General features: G+C 38.9%; 1 protein-coding gene across 3 annotated transcripts in view; it reads right to left on the reverse strand.

The window, feature by feature from the left end:
* CDH8 (cadherin 8) overlaps positions 1-20,606 on the reverse strand; it is a 412,814-nt gene that overhangs the window by 312,765 nt on the left and 79,443 nt on the right. The window lies entirely within an intron of this gene.

Consider the following 20,606-nt stretch of genomic DNA (forward strand, 5'->3'; position numbering starts at 1 on the left):
AAGTTATACTAAAACAAACAAATATCTAACTTGGTGCCCAAGCAGTGCTCAGTACAGAAATATCTGTCCTAAAATTTTAATCACTGGTTCTAAAAAGAATTATCTTCTAATGAGAGAAAACTCCACAAGAACAGGGCCATCGTCAGGGACAGAAGTGGCATGCAAGGCAGCTACTCACCTAGTGGCACATACAAAAGATGACTTTCTATCCTTGATTACACAGGTGCTCTTTAAACCAAGTTCTACATTTTAGCTGTAAATATTTTTGAAATAGCAGTATAAAACCATCCTAAAAGCATGTAGCAGTAACAATCCAGCATCCACCCCTGGCCCATCTTCATGAACTACAAATACCCAAAGGATGATGATGATGATGATGATGATGATGATGATGATAATGGAAGAAAATAAAAAGAAAAACCCATCATCTTCAGATGACGGAGGATTCTTCTGTTAAACACAAAATATAATGAACTACATATGGAAAAAAAAAATTTACAGAGTTTGTGGGGGCACGTGGATGGCTCAGTCAGTCAAGTGTCTGACTTCAGCTCAGGTCATGATCTCATGGTTCATGAGTTCGAGCCCCACATTGGCCTCTGCACTAACAGTGCAGAGTCTGCTTGGGATTCTTTCTCCCTCCCTCCCTCTCTCTCTGCCCCTTCCCTGCTCACTCTCTGATGCTGTCAAATAATTAAAACAATCTTTAAAAAATTTAGAGTTTGTTATAACACAATTTGATGGGAAGTTTTTAGTTTGAATGAGAAGTTTTTAAGTGATGTTTTGTTATTAACTTAAATAATAAAGGCTGGCAGCTGATCATTTGTCAGCAATTTTTAACTCCGCAATTTCAAATCTCTTCAAATATGTGAAATGTGACCCAGGAAATCCCAACGTTAGGCTGAGGAGACGTAAAGAAAGCTGCTGAGACCAGAAATATTCACACATGAGATCATGGCATCAATATAATTTCATTCCAAAAAGAATTGGCTTTTTTGGTAAGAAAAAAGAATAAAAGGGTCAGGGTACAGATAAGACTTGAATAGATTTTCTAAAAACACTCTAGCATTTTTTCCTTTGGTCTGTATTTGAGCTCACAGACAGGGAAAGGTCCTTCAATTATGTGAGATCCAAAAGTAACCGGAGATTTCTGCAAACCCTCGGAAGTGAATTGGCTTAGGGACTAGTTCTAACACCTAAAGTCAGACAGAGAGAGATGAAATAGAAGAAAAAGAAAAGGGAGGCCAAAATTATAATTTCACACATCCATACACTTCTGGCAAGGGAGGCCCCATGCAGTTGATACATTGTTATTTTTAGACAAAGAGAGTGATTCAAAATATTGCAGATAAATCAGTACCATGATTGACCGAAATGAGTTTCCTCACACAGGGAGGTTGGTGAGTGGCAACGTGCTGATGTTAGAGTTTGTCAACGTGTTGATGTCCAGCTTTGATGGAATGGTGAACTCCTAAGATGTGGGGAAATACTGAGATTCACAGCAACTTCAACTCCATGTCCTAAAGAAGGCAGAGCGTCTACGTCCTGGGAGAACAATACACACATGCCGAGATAAAACCAGTGCCAAGGGTCCCCTCTCAAATCTCCAGGAAAATCTTTCTCAGTGATTTGTCGTGCAGCCAAAAGCCCCACTCCCTGCAGCTACAAATCAGGAGTGTGCTCAGACTGCCATCCTTAGCTCCTATGATTGATCAGGGAGATGGTGAAATAAATTAATTGTACTGAATTGCATTAGAGCTCAGGGAATGAAAAGCATATGCTTGTTTCTATTCCTTCTTTTGTATTCCTGTTCAAACAAGGGAACACTCTATAAACATTAATTAAGCCCTTCCCATAATCTGTTGAGATTGTGCTAAGGATATGCTTTTTTTGCTGTTTGTGTCAAACTTAGAATCTTATGATAGTACATGATTTGTCCAAGGCAATGAATTTTGTCTTTGAGAAAACCCCAGGATGAGCCTTCTTTGTTCTTCTAATGCTCTTAGAAAAGTAAATATCACATGTTAGTTAGAAGCCAGCTAAGACTCTAGAGATGGACAAGAATAGGTCCAATTGCTATACTTCAAATTACTGGATTTTCTACTATGAGAAGTGTATATAATCTCTTTAAATTGCAACATTAACTGACAGGTACTATTATTTTTTCCATCCTAAGATACAGAAACAAAAATTTAATGGTTGGCATGATGAAACAGTAATCATTAAGTTCTTACTACATGGGTGTTATCATTAGCTGATATTGTAACAGATCAGAGAAGGGGCCTCTAAACCAGGTTATATTAGTTAATTCCATGCATTGTTTGCCATTATTTGCTACATCCTTTAACAAGTAATTTGCATATTTTAGCTAAAATCTTAACACGCCGATAAAGTGGAAGGTACTCTCATTTTACAGAAAGGAAAAGCTGAGAGTCGAGTATAAAGGTGCACATTAGCCAAATAATATTTTTTAAAGATTTTTTAAAATCTTTATTTACTTTTGAGAGACAGAGTGTGAGCGGTGGAGGAGCAGAGAGAGAGGGAGACACAGAATTTGAAGCAGGCTCGAGGCTCTGAGCTGTCAACACAGAGCCAGATGCGGGGCTCGAACTCACAGACCGTGAGATCATGCCCTGAGATGAAGTCGGACACTTAACTGGCAGAGCCACCCGGGCGCCCCTAGCCAAATAATCTTAAAAAGAGTCAGGACTTGACTCCTTGCCTCTGTGACTTCACTAGCAATATGTCTTCACTAACAATACTCAGATAAAAAATCATAGATTCATACCCTAAACCAACTTGGCAAGTTCAGGAATCCAATTTTCTACAAACTGCCAGAGTTAGCATCTCTAAGACATTTTAGGTAAGCAGGGGCGGAAGGGAAGGAAACACATCTATTAAGACACTACCATCTGCCAGGCGGAGTGTAAGGCACTTTTGTGCGCTCCGTCTGTACTACAGATATTCCTTTTTGTAAACTCCTGCTCTCATTTCCCCGCAGAAACCCAATGTAGCAGGAGTGTAAGTGATCATAACCTTTAGTTGCTCTTAACAGCTAATGCAAATGTGTCAAGACTCCATTTAGGCAGACAATGACATGACTTAAATTACTGCAGCAGTGGGGAAGTGTACCCAATGCTTTCACATTCTTCACGTTGCTGGGTACTTAAAACCACATTTGGAGCCAGATGAAGGATATTTTATAGGGAAGGACAAGAGAGTTTCCAAGAGAATGAGAGTTTTGCCCAAAGCAACACAAGTAAGGGACAAAGGTGCTGCTCAAGCCTTTCAATCATTTTAGCTAAATCAGAAAATTCGGAGTTATCCAAGAATCCATCCCCCTCCTTCCCTCCCTCCCTCTCCCTCTCTCTCTCTCTCTCCTGTAATCTGATTCCTAAAACTAGCAAACACAAAATTTATTCACTACTTTGGAGACACAAGCCTCCCTTAAGAAACAATGGACTGCCTGATGCTTTGCTTTTCTAACTTTTTGGCCAGTCAATATATTGAATGCATGTCTGCAACCCCCTGCTTCCAGCAAAATACATGTAAAGCCTTTTTCTGTAGGGGGTCATCTTTGCAGGAAACAAAATACAGTAGTACCCCCCCCCCCCCCCTTATCCATGGTTTCAGTTAGCCAGAGTCAACCAAGGTCCAAAGTATATAATCCTCCTTCTTCACAATATATATCGTCAGGTCAGTAGTAATCTAATGCTGTGTCACAGCGCCTACGTCATTCACCAAACTTGATCTCATCAAGTATCTTACATCATGTTACATCATCACAAGAAGAAGGGTGCATATGGTATAATAAGGAGAGAGAAAGCCCACATTCACAAAACTTTTATTACAGTAAACTGTTATAACTGCTCTATTTTATTATTAGTTATGGTTGTTGATCTCTTACTGTACCTGATTTATACATTAACTTTATAATTGGAACACATATATAAGAAAAAACATAATTTATATAGGGTTTAGTACTATCTGCAGTACCAGGCATTGGCTGGGAGCCTGGGAACATATTCCCCATGGATAAGGGGAGACTACTATATAAGGCAATATACCCTATTTAGAGTTCTGCAATAAAAAGAAATATATTAAGTTTTGGATTCTACACCAAAGTGGGGGGGATATATTTAATATGTGGCTGAGAGAATAAAAATTCAACAGAGGCAAGGAATTAAAGCTCTGGGATTCATTCATCTAACAATATTTACTGAGCACCTACCCAGAAGGTACTGGGGATACAGCAGTAAACAAGAAAAATAAATCCCTTGCCTTCAGTTTGCATACCTTCTGATGGGGAAAACTGATATTTTTAATGTGCATACACATGGTTCAAAAACAAACTTTTATGTGTATACAGTGACTCCAGAAAACACCTGGGTTTTATAACTCTCTCAGATCAATCAATTTCTTCCTTTCAATACACCCTGTCACCAATTTCTTTTTTTTTTATGTTTATTTATTTTGTGAAAGAAAGTACAAGTGAGGGAGTGGGAAAGGGGGGGGGGGAAGACAAACAGAGAGAGATGGGGGGTTGGGTAGAGGAGGGAGGGAGAGAGGGAGGGAGGGAGAGAGACAGAATCACAATCAGACTCCATGCTCAGTGAGGAGCCCAACACAGAGCTCGATCCCACTGCCCTGGGATCATGACCTGAGCCAAAATCAAGGAGCTCAAAGGAATGAACCACCCAAGTGCCCCAGCACCATATTTCTAACTTTAAACACACTCAAGGCATGAACTGAAAGAGAAGGTAACTGTTCCTCCTTCTTCAGCCTTTCCTTCTGGCCTCCTTTATAAAAACATTTATAATAGCAACCTTTTTACTCTAAAATGATTTGTTAGTAGTTGTAGTAGTAAATATATGTGATAATATCAAAAACAAAATGTGCATGTTAAAATTACGTCACGTAAGTAGCACAAAATAGCGCACGGAGCATCAACTCTCCTTCCCAATGCAGATCGCTGTCCTCCGGTTTCTCCCTCCAGAGGCAACCACGGCTATCAAGTTATACTTTGCACATTTGTGCATATACATGTGTCCATACACAAGGAAATATTCAAAGCACACACAAGAATATGTGAGTGCAGCTACTCTCCTCCATCTGCTTTGTACATGAATAAAAGCATTTTATGAACATTATCCTGTACCCTGTTTCAGAGACTAGTCCTTAACATATAAGAGTACTGCCACCCCCTTTTGCACAGTTGCATCATATTCCAAAGGGGAGATTATCACAATTTATTCAGGCATTCGTAATAGAAATTAAATCTTGTTACCTCTTTGCTTAATATCATCAATGACAGAGTTCACTCTCCAAGCCCATCACATACATAATAAAGTGCAAAGCCCTAATAATAGCAGGCAAAACTCATGCCTGGGAAGTGAATACTACTACTAATAAGCCAAGGAGGAAAAAAGTACCTCATTGTTACATGTTCTACTTTTACCCAACTGTTACTATTTTTAAATTGCATTACCATTTCACTCATGTGTGCCTTTAACCCTTTTCATTATGCATGTAATATTGTCCCTCAATCTAACAGATCCTATATGGTGTTCAAAACTCATTGTAGATGTCTGCCCCCAAAGATCTTACACTGATTGCAGGCCCTGGATGCAAAGTGATTCAGGCACACCTATGTTTCCATATCAACCAGTACTAACTTCCATTAGACTGTTTATTACGCTGTATTGAGATTGTGGATTTCCTTCACTGCCTCCCCTAGTTGACTATCAATTTCCAGAACACAAAGATTGTGCTTTAGTAACCTCTGTGTCAACAGGGCATAACCCACAATCTACCTATTATGGGACAAGGGAAATCTGTCAAATAACCAATAAAATGCACAAAGCTTTGACACCAATCTATTGCTCTATTACAGACAAAAGCTACTGAAATGACTGTATTTTACAGATGTATTAGAGCCCCAATCCTGAAAGTGTGGTCCCCAGACTAGCACCATCAGGATCATGCAGGAACTTGTCCAAAATGCAGTTTCTCATGCCCCCCCTTTAGATGCTCTGAAGGTGGGACCTACCATCCAGCTTTAGCAAGCCCTCTATGTGATTCTGATGATCACTCTACTTTCAGAACCACACTATGTTAGAGTATTTTCCTCAGGTCTCAATGTTTTCACATCATCTACCCTCCTACAACCATTTTGTTCCTCACATTGGAACCACCCATTAGAAAATTAGGAAAATATCACCTCTCACCCTTTTTAAAGTTTATTTTAAGAGGGGGGAGGGAGGGGGGGAGGGGGGAGAGGGGGAGAGAGAGAGAGGGAGAGAGAGAGAGAGAGAGAGAGAGAATATATATCCTGAACTGATGGTGCAGAGCTTGATGCAGGGCTCGAACTCATGAACCCAAACCATGATATCATGACCTGAGCTAAAATCAAAGTTGGATGCTTAACTGACTGAGCCACCCAGGCACCCCTCACCTCTGCCCTGTTTCCTTTGGTAATCTCACTGAAGTCCTAATTGTGTCCCCAATACCTACTTCCACCAAACAGAGCTGTCTGAAGATAAACTCTAAGCCCCAAGGAGATTAAGAAAAATGAACCAAGTTTCAAATAAAAGTGATTACTATGTGAAATCATGGTAACTCTCTTGTTCCCAGACAAGACACTTACAAGGTAAAGTTTTATTAAAGAGGGAATAGGTCTAGTATACATACAAAGGAAACATTCTGCTGTGTAAGACAGAGAAAACACTTCTTGTGATAGATGATTATGAATGAGATAATGTTTCAGGTTTGAACTTACCTAAAGCTACAATAAAGAAAAAAGGAAAAAAAAATTAAGAGGAAAACTAAAACCAATTGTTTAGAGGTTACTGAAAGTAATTCTTGTTTTCCCACAAAAGGTCATCTAATTCTCAGATTCTAAGGACAAAGATGGGCTTGTGCTGGGGGCAGGCATGTTGGAGTTCTCTTTTACTTTTTTACAGGTCTCATTCTTCATTTGGATAAATTGGAACAGAACAGCTGCTACGGTGCAGACTGAGTGCCTACAATTACATTTAATAATATGTTTTCTCATTATTATGCAATCAAAATTAACAGATATATTAGAAAGGTAGAAGAAAACATGCTTTCAATTTCACAAGCTCTCATCCTACCTGCCCAATTCAGCAGACATAATCCATCCGCCCTTGGTCTTCTTAGCTACTCACCCTCCAAAAAGAATTTATGAACTCTTCCAATGGCTCATACTGATCCTAATCCTATGTGAAAGTTTCCTGTGTTCTTAAATCATGCTGAAAAGACAGTCCAGCCAAGCAGCTTTAAAGACATATGTCTCCTTTGCCTCAAGACAAAGAAAAATAAACCTAATCCATCCTTGCAGATAAATTCATCAAAACTCAAGGCCTGTGGAAATGTTTACTAGTGTGTTCTCTATTTCTTAGTTTGGGATATCTGAGCTAGAAGGGAGCTGACAGATCATCCAAGCCCAATCCCCAGAAGCAGGGTTAAAAATAACAGCATCAGGGTTGAGGTTGAACCCAGAATGGAAGAATCAGGCTTTCTAATTGAACAACACACTTCTTTCATTGACACCACAGGGAAACACTGCCTGGGGTCGGGGGTAGGGAGGAAAATTTTGCTTTCTTCCAGAATGACCACACTTAAAGATTCATGCCAACCTGTACCCAGATGAAGGGAAGGTGTGCTCTCACATCTCCCTTCTTAAGAGAGCATTAGTACATTCTTAGGAGACATAACACAGAACATTTAAGGATGCTCATCTATAATATTTTTTCATTGGGAAGGTATGAAGTCATATAATAACATTTCCCAAAGCTATAACAGTTTTCATTCTAAAATCTGAAAGTTTCCCACAAACACAGACCCAGATAAGATCTTTTCCAAAATGTACAGAACAATTTCACCTAAACCCATAATATGGTAGTAATTTATGAAGTAATTTTCAAAAGACAAATTGATTTATATAATGGCAATAAAGGCAGTTTATTAGATACCTGATGGGTTCTACAATTTAAACAATCCTGAAACGTTAGGTAATCTCCACTTTGCTTTCTTTCATATGTGAAGTTAATAGTCTTCAAACAAGCATTTCATAAGTAGAGGTGTTTTATATTTTTAAGAGTAATCTTTCTCTAATATTCTAGTCTCTTTGTTCTCAAGGTCTAGATTTTCCAAAACATTCATAATTCTAATATAACATCCAACCTTCTCCAATCTAGAGTCTCCTCGAGTTTAGGGTGCGGATTACCAAGGATTCCCCCATTATTCCACCATCCCACCTTATGGTATGCTATATGAAGTAAAATTAAGACATTCTATTGGAATGAGAATATAATGCATATTTCTTTAAGGCCCTATCTGTATTATGTTGCACATGGCACCAAAATAATTTGTCAGGAAGGCATATACCAGTTATTTATATAGGCACTTAAGGTCTTTACACTATTATACCCCTAGACTGTCTCATGTTCCTACTGTGCTTTTCTTCTAATAGAGAACAGTGGTTGAATGCTCATAGACTTCTTTAGAGTAGAATGTCAATTGACAAACATGGATATAATAATGGAGATACAAAATTACCAATGATGCTAAAACTATTAGACAAAAGTCTGATGAGAAACAAAATTTCATGCAGTAGCTCTACACCAATTACTATTTACTAAGAGGAAGCAGCAGCTTTCTAGTAGAGAGACTTCAAAGACCACCAGATGATCAAAGTGGCATCATCAACATTGGGACAACATGTGTGATATTAAGAATACATCATCACTTCTTCTGGTTTTTCATCCAAAAACCATAACATGTATGTATTCACAAGGGGATATCAGATTCAAAAATTTAAAAAAAACATTGTACAAAATACATGGCCTATAATTCTTCAACAATATAAATTTAAAGATAAACTGAAAACTGGTTCTAAATGAAAGGAATCAAAAAAGACATTACAACTACCAGCAGTCTGTCATCTTGACCCGGACCAAGAAATATAATATGTATAAAGAACATTGTTGGGACAACTGACAGAATTTTAGACAGTTATGGATAGGATAATAGTAGTGTACCAATGTTAAATTTCCTGATAATGATAATTACCTTGTGATTAGAAAATATCCCTAAAAGGTCCCTAACTTGTTCCCAAATGACTTTGAAGAAAAATATAATATTCACAGGTAGATAGATAGCAAATGATAAAACAAATGGATCAAAATGTAAACAACTGACAAATATGGGGAGATCTTCATATTATTCTTCCAACTTTCCTAAAAGTTGAAATTCTATCACAATGTGGCCCTCTATGGCAAATAATAAGCACAGTTGTTCATCAAATTTCTACAAGGTGCAATTTTTCTCATTTTACAGGTAATTACATTGAAGCTTAAGGAGACCAGATTATTTGCCTAAGAATGTAGGACTACTCAGGGGCTGTAATGGTTAATTTTATTTGAGAACTTGACTGGGCTAAGGGATGCCCAGAGACCCGATAAAACGTTATTTCTGGGGGTGTATGGCTAGAGCAGTCAGTAGAACCTATGACTCCTGATCTTGGGATCTTGAGTTCAAGCCCCACATTGGGCGTATACAGCTTACTTAAAGAAAAAAACAAACAAACAAACAAACATGTTATTTCTGGGTGTGTCTGTGAGGATGTTTCCGGGAGAGACTGAGTAAAGAAATAGCCGGGTACCACCCAATCCAATGAAGGCTGGAAGAGAACAAGGTAGACAAGAGGCAGATTTGTTCTGTGCAGATTTGTTGGGGCACTCATCTCCTCCTGCCCTTAGATATCAGCATTCCTGGCCTTCAGACTTGAACTTGAATTTACGTGACTGACTCTCCTGGTTCTCAGGCTTTCGGGCTTGGAATAGAAATGCACCAGTGGCTCCCCTGCATCCAACTTGGAGACAGCAGATGGTGGGACTTCTCAGCTTCTATAATCACATTAGCCAACACCTTAGAGTAAATCCCTTTCTATGTCTATGCAACCTATTGGTTCTGTTTCTCTGGAAATCCCTGAGTAATAGAGTGGCAGAATCAAAATTTTAACCCATAACTGTCTAAATCTAAAACATCCCAGTCTATCATGCTGTCTTCAACCAGCCCGTCTTATTCCTAAACACAGGAAGTTGATACAAACTTCAGTGTTGCCCTTTCTTGCTTCCTCTGAGCCATGCCTAAGTTCTCATCTTGTAAATAAATGAATCAAGCCCATCATCTGTTCAGCATTACTGAGAAGACTGAGTTACTCAACCTTAGTTCATGAATCAAAGGACACGTGGGATGGATAGCAGCACTGACACCCACAAAGAAGCTACCTGTCATCTGGAAAAGAAATTCAAGTCTCTGCTTTCTGCAGTCACCTACTTGTCTTAGGACTGAAACTTTCAGTTCCTGGTTCCAAAGACTTTTCTCTAAGACCACATCTTTCAACCTAATGACTCATTGTGCTGAAAGACTTAATGAAATCAATACAATGGGGGTGCAAAGATTCAGTTCTAAGAAATCAGTAGGATATTACATGGAAGGTAAAACTAAGACACTGGGGCATGACAAAGCAGATAACTTCAGTTAAGTCTGAGAGTCTCATTAGCAAACAACCAATACACAGCCTTAGAAGGATGAAACTCGTAATGATTAGTGATGCCTCTACATGGCCTGATTATTAATAAGAAGAAGAGTAAGAAAAATAAAAGGAATAGCTACCATTTACTGAGTTCCTGCTGTATAAAAAGTGTGGGACCAGTATTTCTCATATGCACTTTCATTTAATCCAAAATGTAAGCTGAGCAAATATTTTATAGATGGAAAAACACAGAGAAACAAACAAAACCCAAATGAGCTCAGAAAAGTTGGACAAGCTTTTTCCCAGTCACGTGTATCCGGGTGTTTGACACAACTCCACCATAGTCTTGCTAGGTTATTGCATCTAATAACGGGGAATTATTAGAATGGAGGGTTGAGGGGCACCTGGGTGACTCAGTCAGTTAAGTGTCTGACTTCAGCTCAGGTCATGAACTCATGGTTTATGATTTCGAGCCCTGCGTCAGGCTCTGTGCTGATAGCTCAGAACCTGGAGCCTGCTTTGGATTCTGTGTCTCCCTCCCTCTCTCTCTGTCACCCCCCCCCGCTCCATTTGCTCGCTTGCTCTCTCTCTCTCAAAAATAAAGATTAAAAAAAATTTAAAAAAAAAGTATAAAAGACTGGAGGGTTGAAATCTGGAAGTAAAAACTCTCAGAGTAAGAGGATCATGAAAATCATGGAAGCTATTGGCTATTTCTTGCATAAACAGTATGATGATTGAACCAAAGCTCTACAGCTAGCTACATGCCTATCAGATATCAGCAGATCCAGATCTGTCATCACTTCAATGGAGGATTTACCTAACCTCTGGGGGTATATGGGTTTCTCATCATTGAGAATATATTAAAATAATAACAGATTCGAAATGGAGTCACTTAGGCTAAGCCTCATGTCACCAAACAGAGACTTACAGTTTCAGCTTCTCCAAAAAATGGGCTCTTAAACCAGTCAATCAGGAATCCCCTGGTCAGCACTAGTGAGGTAATTTGCCCTCTAGGTCCCCTGCCATCCCCTAAAGGAAACTGGCCTTGCCATGACCAATCTACTTTTTACTGATATGACTTCTTTGTCCCACTCCCTCCTGCCCATTCTGTATGGTTCCTTGGAGCTACTTTCTATCTGCTAAATGGGACGCTGACCCATTCATGAAACCAATAACATCTTTAAAATTTACTCAGCTGAATTTTGTTTTATCACAGGACCCTGGAAAAAGCTAAGGTACATATACTTAGCTCTGCATGTGTTTCTGATGTCCATATTGGGATCATCAGCATACTTTAAGGACAGGAGTTTAATATGTTTTCCAAAAAATAAAGTCATAATGAATCCCCTTCTTATCTTGGAAACACACGGCTTAAGACAGTTCATGTTTCACCTTTTTAGAGTACACTGATTTTCAAAATGTTGTGGAAAAGTGCTAGAAGAAAAGAGAACACACATTTATTTAGCATTTACTAGTGTTAGGTATTTTTTTTATGGTCTAACAAAAACGATCCACAATAGCTCTATTAATAAACTTTTACTGTGTACTCTCAATGTGCCAACAACAGAACAGATGTAGGTTGCTACAGATATCATGGTAAAGAAAAGAGATAAAAAATAAAAGCAAATAAAAAAGAGTTTTAAAAAGCAAAATCCTACTTGAATTAGTTGGCTACAATGTTTCTCTGAGCTCAGATCCACACATGGTTGCTGAGCAAAGTTAATATATTTTTTTCTCATGTAATACCTGTAGATACAAATTCTGAAGTATTTTTAGTAGCAGAAGTAGTAATTCTAGTAGTAGCTGCAGTAACAGTTATTTGTTGGTGAACAATTATAATTAGTTTTATTATCATTAGTATGCTTAACCATTACATAGTACCTCTAGGCACTATTCTAAGTGTTATCAATTTCCTATCAACTCATTTAATGTTTTCAATAACTCTAGAAGGTTAAATGATTCCCCTAAGATCACATAATAGTAACTGCTATTCACTGAGGTAGGGAAGGATTCTATACTCATCCACATAGGTAACAGAGAAGCAGAAATTTTACAGGCAGGATAATAACAGATCTGGTTTTGAAATTTAGAAAATCAAGTTGAAAGAAACAGAGAAGATGAGGCTGGGACAGCATATTTGACCACCTACATGCAGAATGAGTCAGATAAATTCCAACTCATTCTGAATGGAAGTTTCAATTCATCTTGTTGGCTTGGAATTTCTGGGTTAGGATGGAGAGGTGAATATCAAGAGTCCTGAGAGTAATTTAAATCTTGGAATTCAGTTAACCCAAGACGACATGAGAGTAATACCGTATGTGTGTATGTTTGTGTGGATATGTGTGGATATCAACCTGCTCTAAGTATTTCTTTTCAAAAAGTTACCCTGTGGAGACAAATAGCCTGAGGTGAATACACAAACTATACATTCTGCTTTTGACTGGAGGCTTAACTTGTCAGTGATAATGATTTACATAGTGATCCTCTCTCTCACTGACTAGAAAGTTGCACTAGCTTCAAGCTATGTGCTCTGTTAAGAGGAAGAGAGAAATCCTTCCTATTTCAAGCTGGTTTGATTGCTAATTCTTTTCCAGAGGTGATGTGAAATCCAGATAATTTAGGTGAACTGGTAGCAGTATTGCGGAGAAAATGTATGGATATTAAAGGTAAAATAGAAAGTTGTTTTAAAGAGTGAATAGCCCTCATTTCTTCTAAATTTATTTAGAATATTTCTACCTCATTTCTTCAAAGTGAATGTTTAAGTCATCCAGAGTCTTGGCTTTTGTCTTAATCATTTCAGCAAAGGCCCTAGCACATAGTATGTCCCCAATAAATACTGCAGAATAAATATTTTAATCTACTTTGACCCAATAATGTGTTAGCACTTCAGAATAACACATTAATCAACTGTATTGATTTTGAAAATAACACGTAAATAAACCTGTGGAATGTCCTATTAGTTTCTAGCTTCCGTGTGTGTGTGTGTGTGTGTGTGTGTGTGTGTGTGTGTGTGTGATGACATGACATAATGTGTGTACTTCATCTAAGAACCTCAACATTTTTTAAGACATTATATATCAGAAGTGTTTAGGAGCAAAATTTGATGGCAAATATATTTATGTTTGAAATCTGATTCAGCGACTTTCAGCTGGCTGGCTGTAGGCAAATTATACAAGTTCATTAAGTCTGTGTATGCCTACAAATTGAAATATATTGCAGTGCGCACCTTATACAGATTTTGTGAGCACTGAAGAGTGTTCATTCTACTGTTAGCATGAAAGTGTTCAAAATGTTAGCTATTAGTGTTATTAGCAGCAGTCAGATCTATTTTCCTTAAGAGAGAAATACAGAATGGAAATCGCAATACATGTGATACAGTGTTACCCTAAAAATGACATTCTTCTTATAAAACACCTCATTTTCCTAAAAATGACACTTGGTACAAATCTTAGGTGAATTTATAAGATAATACAACTTAGATAATAGATGTACCCATCACTTGTCTAAAAACCTATTTATTGGACATATTCAGCACGGTAATTATCCATTAGTAAGAAAAGTTAATAATTCGAATAGGTATGGGGTTTTGGTGGTATGCATGTATAGAAGGATACATAATACTTACTTATGAATCTAAAGGTTCCTTCCTTTTAATATATATAAAATGTGCCATTGAAGGTTACCTTCTATTTCAATAAATTCCAGATAGTATTATTAATACAGATTTTTTTTTTTTACCTGTTCAGGAGTTTTAAGATTTTCTTTTTGAAATTTTGCATGAAATAATATAGCCATGGAATAACACTAACTTATTTCAACATAATAGCTTTTATTACATATGTTTAATAATGTTCTTTTCATGCAACCTGCTTTCCAGGTGTTACAGATCGAGTATTTCATTGCCATTGATATTATTATGATGGTGATGATTCTATACTTATAAGTCAGGAACACTTTGTAAGGGCTGACTGTATTTTTTCTCATAGGATCATTTTTAAGCCTACATAGCTCAGAGGAAAATAGTCCTTCCTACCCATGCTTATCGCACAGCAGTCCACAGCACGGCAGAACTCAACATCATTGTGTCGCACCCACATCGCTCTCCAGTTACATGGGCTCCTGAGTGTTGAAAGTTGGGGAACATCTTCAACCTGTCCCTTCACTTGATCTTCAGAGTAATTATCTTGTTGGTACTGTGACATTTTGAAGCACTACACTCGATTGCCTATGACTATGGAATGTGGGTATCCATTATGTCATTCTGAATGTTCTTCTTGTTCTTAAGTATTGAATAGCAAGTAACAGTTAAGCACATACTTTCACCTATGACTTTAGAATACAAAACACTCATATTAAAGAACCACTATTCCTTCTACTGTGTGAGATTCATTCCTTCCTCAAGCTCAGTGTTTTACCAGTATAGGTAACAGAATTCTAGAGAAATGACAAGTTGGATTTCTGAGGGTCCTAGAGAAGACTGCATTCATCCATGTCATTTTACAGATAAGCAGCATACGGGCACAAAATGGCAGGACTTAAAAAAAATTCAAGGTAATGGCAATTAGGGCTTTAATGACAAAAAATTCCAAGGTGTGAAATGGTTAGGATAAAAACTACTATTATCTTTAGCAGATATACTATTATACTTAGTAGATACTAAGATATCACATCCATAGCTTAAGGAATCCCTAGAGAAAAAAAAAAATCCTACAAGCTAATTTTCTAGATGAGGAACCTGAGGCTTAACAAAATTAAAAGAGGTTACAAGCCACAGAATATGTCAGTTATGACAGAATTTGAAACTCAAGTTTGTCTAACTTCAGCACAGGAGTTCCTTACCACAATACTCTGGGCTAGCATACTTCTCATTTAGAAAAAAACAAAAAAAACCAAAAAAAAACAAACAGCCTAAACTTTTGACCAGCAGAGGTCAATACAGGTAGTCCAGGGTGTGGTGGTCCATATAAGCTCATTGCCTCAGGAATAAATATGGGAGGAAAACAGGCTAGCCACTGTGGCGATAACAAAAAAGTTGTGTTGAACATCTGCTAAAGGTTTCAGAAATTGGTGCTCAACACTGTTTCCTAATTTTGTGCTGTGTGTTTCTGTGTTCGAGTGAGTGTTTATTCCTCTTGGAGCTGCAAACCCAAGCCTATAACTCCATAAACAGGATGCCTTAGGTAAAACAATGCACCTTAAAAAGTAAATTGTAAACTAGAAAATACTAGTGCTTTAAGACGACTGAGGTTCAAATTGAAAATCTGCACGTGGTGCATTAATGCTCAGTTTTAGGGAGGAAGAGCCAACACTTAGCTTCTTATTTGATGAGACAGACAAGTGTTGCTCGAGCCGACACATTTATGAAATCTAAAAGAAAAGGCCAGAACCTTGTGGAGCTTTCAGAGGAACAGACGCAAGAACTTTGCATTTGCAAGAATTGTTCAATGTCTCCAATTCCAATGAGGCAGCCTTTCTTCAGCTACCTCAAAAGTTCTCTCAGGAGAGCAGAGCCTTCAGACAGACTTTTCCTTCCTTATTACATTTCAGTGAGCAGTTCCCAGACATGCTGATTTCCTTTGTAAATAGAGCAAAGCTTTTTTGCCAGGTCATAGGATCAAACTGTACCCAGGGCTTGCGATGCCAAGTGACATAGAAATGCTCCACCTTTTCCCACCCAAATCCAAGCCTGGTGAATATTCCTACAGAAAACTTCAACTGCCCGGGACTTCCTCAAACATTAACAAAAGAATCCAACATTTTTGTACATACGGTTTCCTGGCCTGGACTATACGTCATTCAGAAGTTGGGTGCCAGGCTGCATTAGGGAACACAATCTTGAACAATGTGAAGCTAAGAGGTTACGAGGCAGTGAAGGTTTTTGAGAGCCTCCTTCCTTAACACCTCCTGGGATGATGACTATTACTAATCCAAGTTCTCACTCTTCATTTGCCAGCGTGAGAAGGGAAGTAGTGTAGTCCTTCGATGGCAGAGACCACATCAAACACACGATTGGCTAGTATACTTAAAACAAGTAACCTCAACCAGACTTCTCCCATTTCATGGCAGCAAAATGTTGCAAGAATAAGGGGTCCATGTCCGAAGAAGCCTGCTCTGTAGTGCAACCTGGAATTGTAGTAGGAATCTCAACACACTTCCCAGTGGAGAAGAGTGATCACAGAAACATGCCCACCTTCTGCAATTCCGAGGAATTCACAGAGGACCCTGATCAGGCAGTGTGACATTAAACACTGAGCAGAGACTCAGAAGCCCTGGTGGCTCCTGTGGGTCTCATGCCGTCACAGACATCCTACTTGGGCCTCAGGGTTGTTGGAATGATCAAAAGAAATATTTGGAAGAGCAAATGGTGTTGTTTAAAAATAAGAACGTTTCCATATTCCATAAGAGCATATCCATGTGCAAAGAAACATAAGGAAGAACCAAATAAAGGGAGGGTGGAGGTGGTGGAGTGTAGGCAGGAAGAAGCATGGGTTTTGAAATCAGCTAGCTCTGCATTCCAGTACCCATTCCCACACTGTTGGCCATTCTGGGACAGTGGCTACATCTCTCAGAACCTATGTTTCTTTAGATGTGAAGGGTTGTTGGGGTGGGGGTGGGGGGGTATCGGTGTCAAGAGTTCTTTCTCACAAGGTTCAATGAATGCTAAATAAGATTTTGTATATCCTAGAAGGCATGAGGTATGTGCCAAGTGTTATTTCCCTTTGTCCTACTTATACACACCCTTCAAATTTCACTTTGTCTACTTTTTCTTAAGCCATTAAGAATACATTTATTGAAGGGGCACCTGGGAGGCTCAGTTGGTTCAACATTGGACTTCAGCTCAGGTCATGATCTCACGGTTCTTGAGTTTGAGTCCTGCATCAGGCTCTGTGCTGACAACTCAGAGCCTGGATCCTGTTTCAGATTCTGTGTCTCCCTCTCTCTTTCTCTCTCTGCCTCTCCCCTGCTCACAATCCCTCTCTCTCCTTCCCTCCTTCTCTCTCTCTCCCCCTCTCCCTCCCTCCCTCTCCCTCTCTCAAAAATAAACATTTAAAAAATTATTTTCAAAAGAATATATTCATTGAAATGTCTTTGTCAAATAGCAGACACAGAAAACAGTCTTAGCCTCCTCTATGCACATTTTGGATTATTTAAAATTAAATACATAAGTTAAATTGCTTCTCTACTAGAAATAGAAATTCTAATAAAATGTGTTTTTCTCTTCCACTGTTTCAAAAGCCCAATCCATAATTTTAGAGAGTTTTAGAAGATATAAATGGTGCAAGGGTTTACCCATAATCCTCCCCAACTTCTCTACTTCTCTTGTAAACTAGTGCCTATCAGAATGAACCCTTAGAATGAACTATGTGATGATTTCATTAAAAGACATTATTCACTTATTATATCTCATTTGAGGTACAATGGCCACCATTCAGTTTCTAGCACCAGTTGCTACAAAGTATTTAAATTTAAAAGCCAAAATTCTGTTTCTGGGAAAGTTTAGGAGAAAGATCATCATGCTTGCTGGTTCTCTCAAATTGTTCTGACTTCATGCCGGGTCCTGCCAGCCACGGTTACTCAGCAAATGCCATGTGTCAGAAACAAAACACACTCCTTGTTCAAAAAAAAAAAAAAAAAAAAAAAGCAAACCTATGTGTGATCAGAAGTGCCAAAGAAGTGTGCATAAGCCCATCTGTGTAGAGGCTGAAAGAAATTAGATTCTTCCTAGTGAAAATCACTGAGTGGATTCAAAACTCACTCCGGCTTTTCTTTCTCTTTCTTCATCTCTCTCCCTCCCTCTCATTTTCTCTCTCCCTCCCTCCCTCTCTCTCTCCTTCTCTTTTCCTCTCCATTATCTTTCTTCTCTTGCTCTCTAACTCTTCACTTCCTTCTATCTCATTGTTTCCTGATCCTGTGTAGTTTTAAATTTTTGGCTCCTGTGAAAGTCTCTCAGTTGTTTTTTTCTGTGTCTACCCTCTTTTCTTAGGTTGTAACATTTAAAATGTGACTTTCTCTCTGTAATTCAGAATTTTGGTCTTCTCCATTTTCTGCTTGGCTGGATCATTTGTATTCTGTGACCCCACCCGATCATCTTATCTGTTTGTCTGTGTTTCTGAGGGGCAGTAGCGGGGGGGGGGGGGGGGGGTGCTGGTCTCCATGTTTACTGCCTGGTCTTTTGGCTTCAAATTGTATCTCTCACCCAACTTGTTGGATGAAGAAAAAGCCACAAACACTGAAATGCATTCCCCATAGTCTAGTTGTGATGTGGAACTTGGTTTCAGCTCTAAAAATCTAAGAACTTTACATATGAGTTTAATGACAGGCAAAGCAGAGAAGAGGAGAGAAATAGTGGCTGTGATCAATAGGACAAGCCACTGCAAATGTCTAATGATTTCTGAAAACACCTCACAAGGCTGATTGTAAATGTTCCTGCAAAGGCAGGCAGGGACATAATCGGAGGCTGAGCTCTGCCAAAGCATCACTGCTCTAAGGCATGCGTGCACACACACACACGTGAACACACACACACGAGTATGACAAAAAACAAACTGCAATGAGAAATTCATTTAGACTTTTAGATTCCCAGAAGCACATAAAAAATAAAAGCAAAGAAAACTCTACTATAAATAACCCTACCACATTCTAAATAAAGCCCTTGAGTGGCTAGGGAGTCTGACTTACTTCAAAGAGATCTAGGATTTGGTCATTTTTAATAGCCATGTTTGCCTTCTCACCAAATCACTTCTCCTCAGAGAATCTGCTAAAGGCACGAGGGAATTATTCTCAGAGGCCAAAGTGCACCAGTAGCAAAGGACATGACTGGAGCTGGCCAGAGGAAGGTCACTATTGTAAGAGTCAGGAAGGAAGAGATGAAACAGAGAAGCCCATATCCCTCTGGAAAAAGACCCTTGGAGTTGCAAGAGGAATCAGGGGAGTCACTGCGGGGAGCTAAGCAAATCATTGATCCCACCTCTGGAGCCTCTGTAATATTGTCCAGCTCAGTTTCCAAGTGTACAGGGAATTGTTAATAAATTATTCAGCATTAACACAATTAGTTCAAGCAGCTGGAGGGTACAAGCTTTTTGTCTTCTTTTAGTTCCTGCCTACGTGTACAGGATTTTATTTTTTATTCCACTCAACCATTCTACTCTTCTTGCTGCTGTCTGGTGATTCTCAGTTTAAGAGGAGCCTACAAAATTGCCCAGTCATGGTCAAAGGTCCCGGTGAGTACTCCAAGGTAACGCTATAGCTCATGAGTCCGCAGAATTCTGCCCAGCTCAGAAGAAAAGCTAGAATCATTGCAGTGTAGTCACCTAACCCATGAAAGTTTGATTCGATGCAAAGGCCTCAATGGTCTCATCTGCAAAATGCAGAGAATGACATCTGTAAGTGTATCTAAAGCACTGAGCAAGATGCCTGAAGTTGTTCAATAGAAATATTCTGCTACTCCTTCCACATGGTTCTTCTCTTGCTTCCTTATCATAATTATTTTAAATGTATATTTAAAAATGAGAAAGCAAAAAAGACAGTTATTTCTCTACTCTCTATTTGGAGACTAACCCACATGTCACTCTGTAGGTGGCACCAGCCCTGCCCAGACCCACACTGTGGCAGTTTCATGTCTCCATAAAGGAAATAAAACAGCGCTACCATACGCATAAGCCTCAAGGATATTTTTCTTCGCTCAAGGGCTTTATATCCACCCCGGTCTTCAACCAGCAAAGCACAAAGAGAAGCATGCAAATAGTTACAGTGGTTTTGCAATTAGCTAGACATCTCTAAATGCATATTCAAATCTTACTAACTCTTTACATTCTAGTCATGAAACTGTAACTTGAGTAACTTCAGCGAGACTCACTTTTCTCATCTCCAAATTGGGGTGGCAGCTAAGCTCATTGAGCACGTCCCACATGGGGTTCAAAAGAGACGATGTGTGGCCATGGGTACAGGAACAGGCTCTGGGGTCCCTGTGCCCAGGCTTGACTCCTGGCTTCATTGTACACTCACTGTTTGTCTAACCTGTAACCACTAATGGAAATAACTCTTC

Source organism: Panthera leo, chromosome E2 (genome assembly GCF_018350215.1).
Source record: "Panthera leo isolate Ple1 chromosome E2, P.leo_Ple1_pat1.1, whole genome shotgun sequence".
Classification (NCBI taxonomy): Eukaryota; Metazoa; Chordata; class Mammalia; order Carnivora; family Felidae; genus Panthera; species Panthera leo.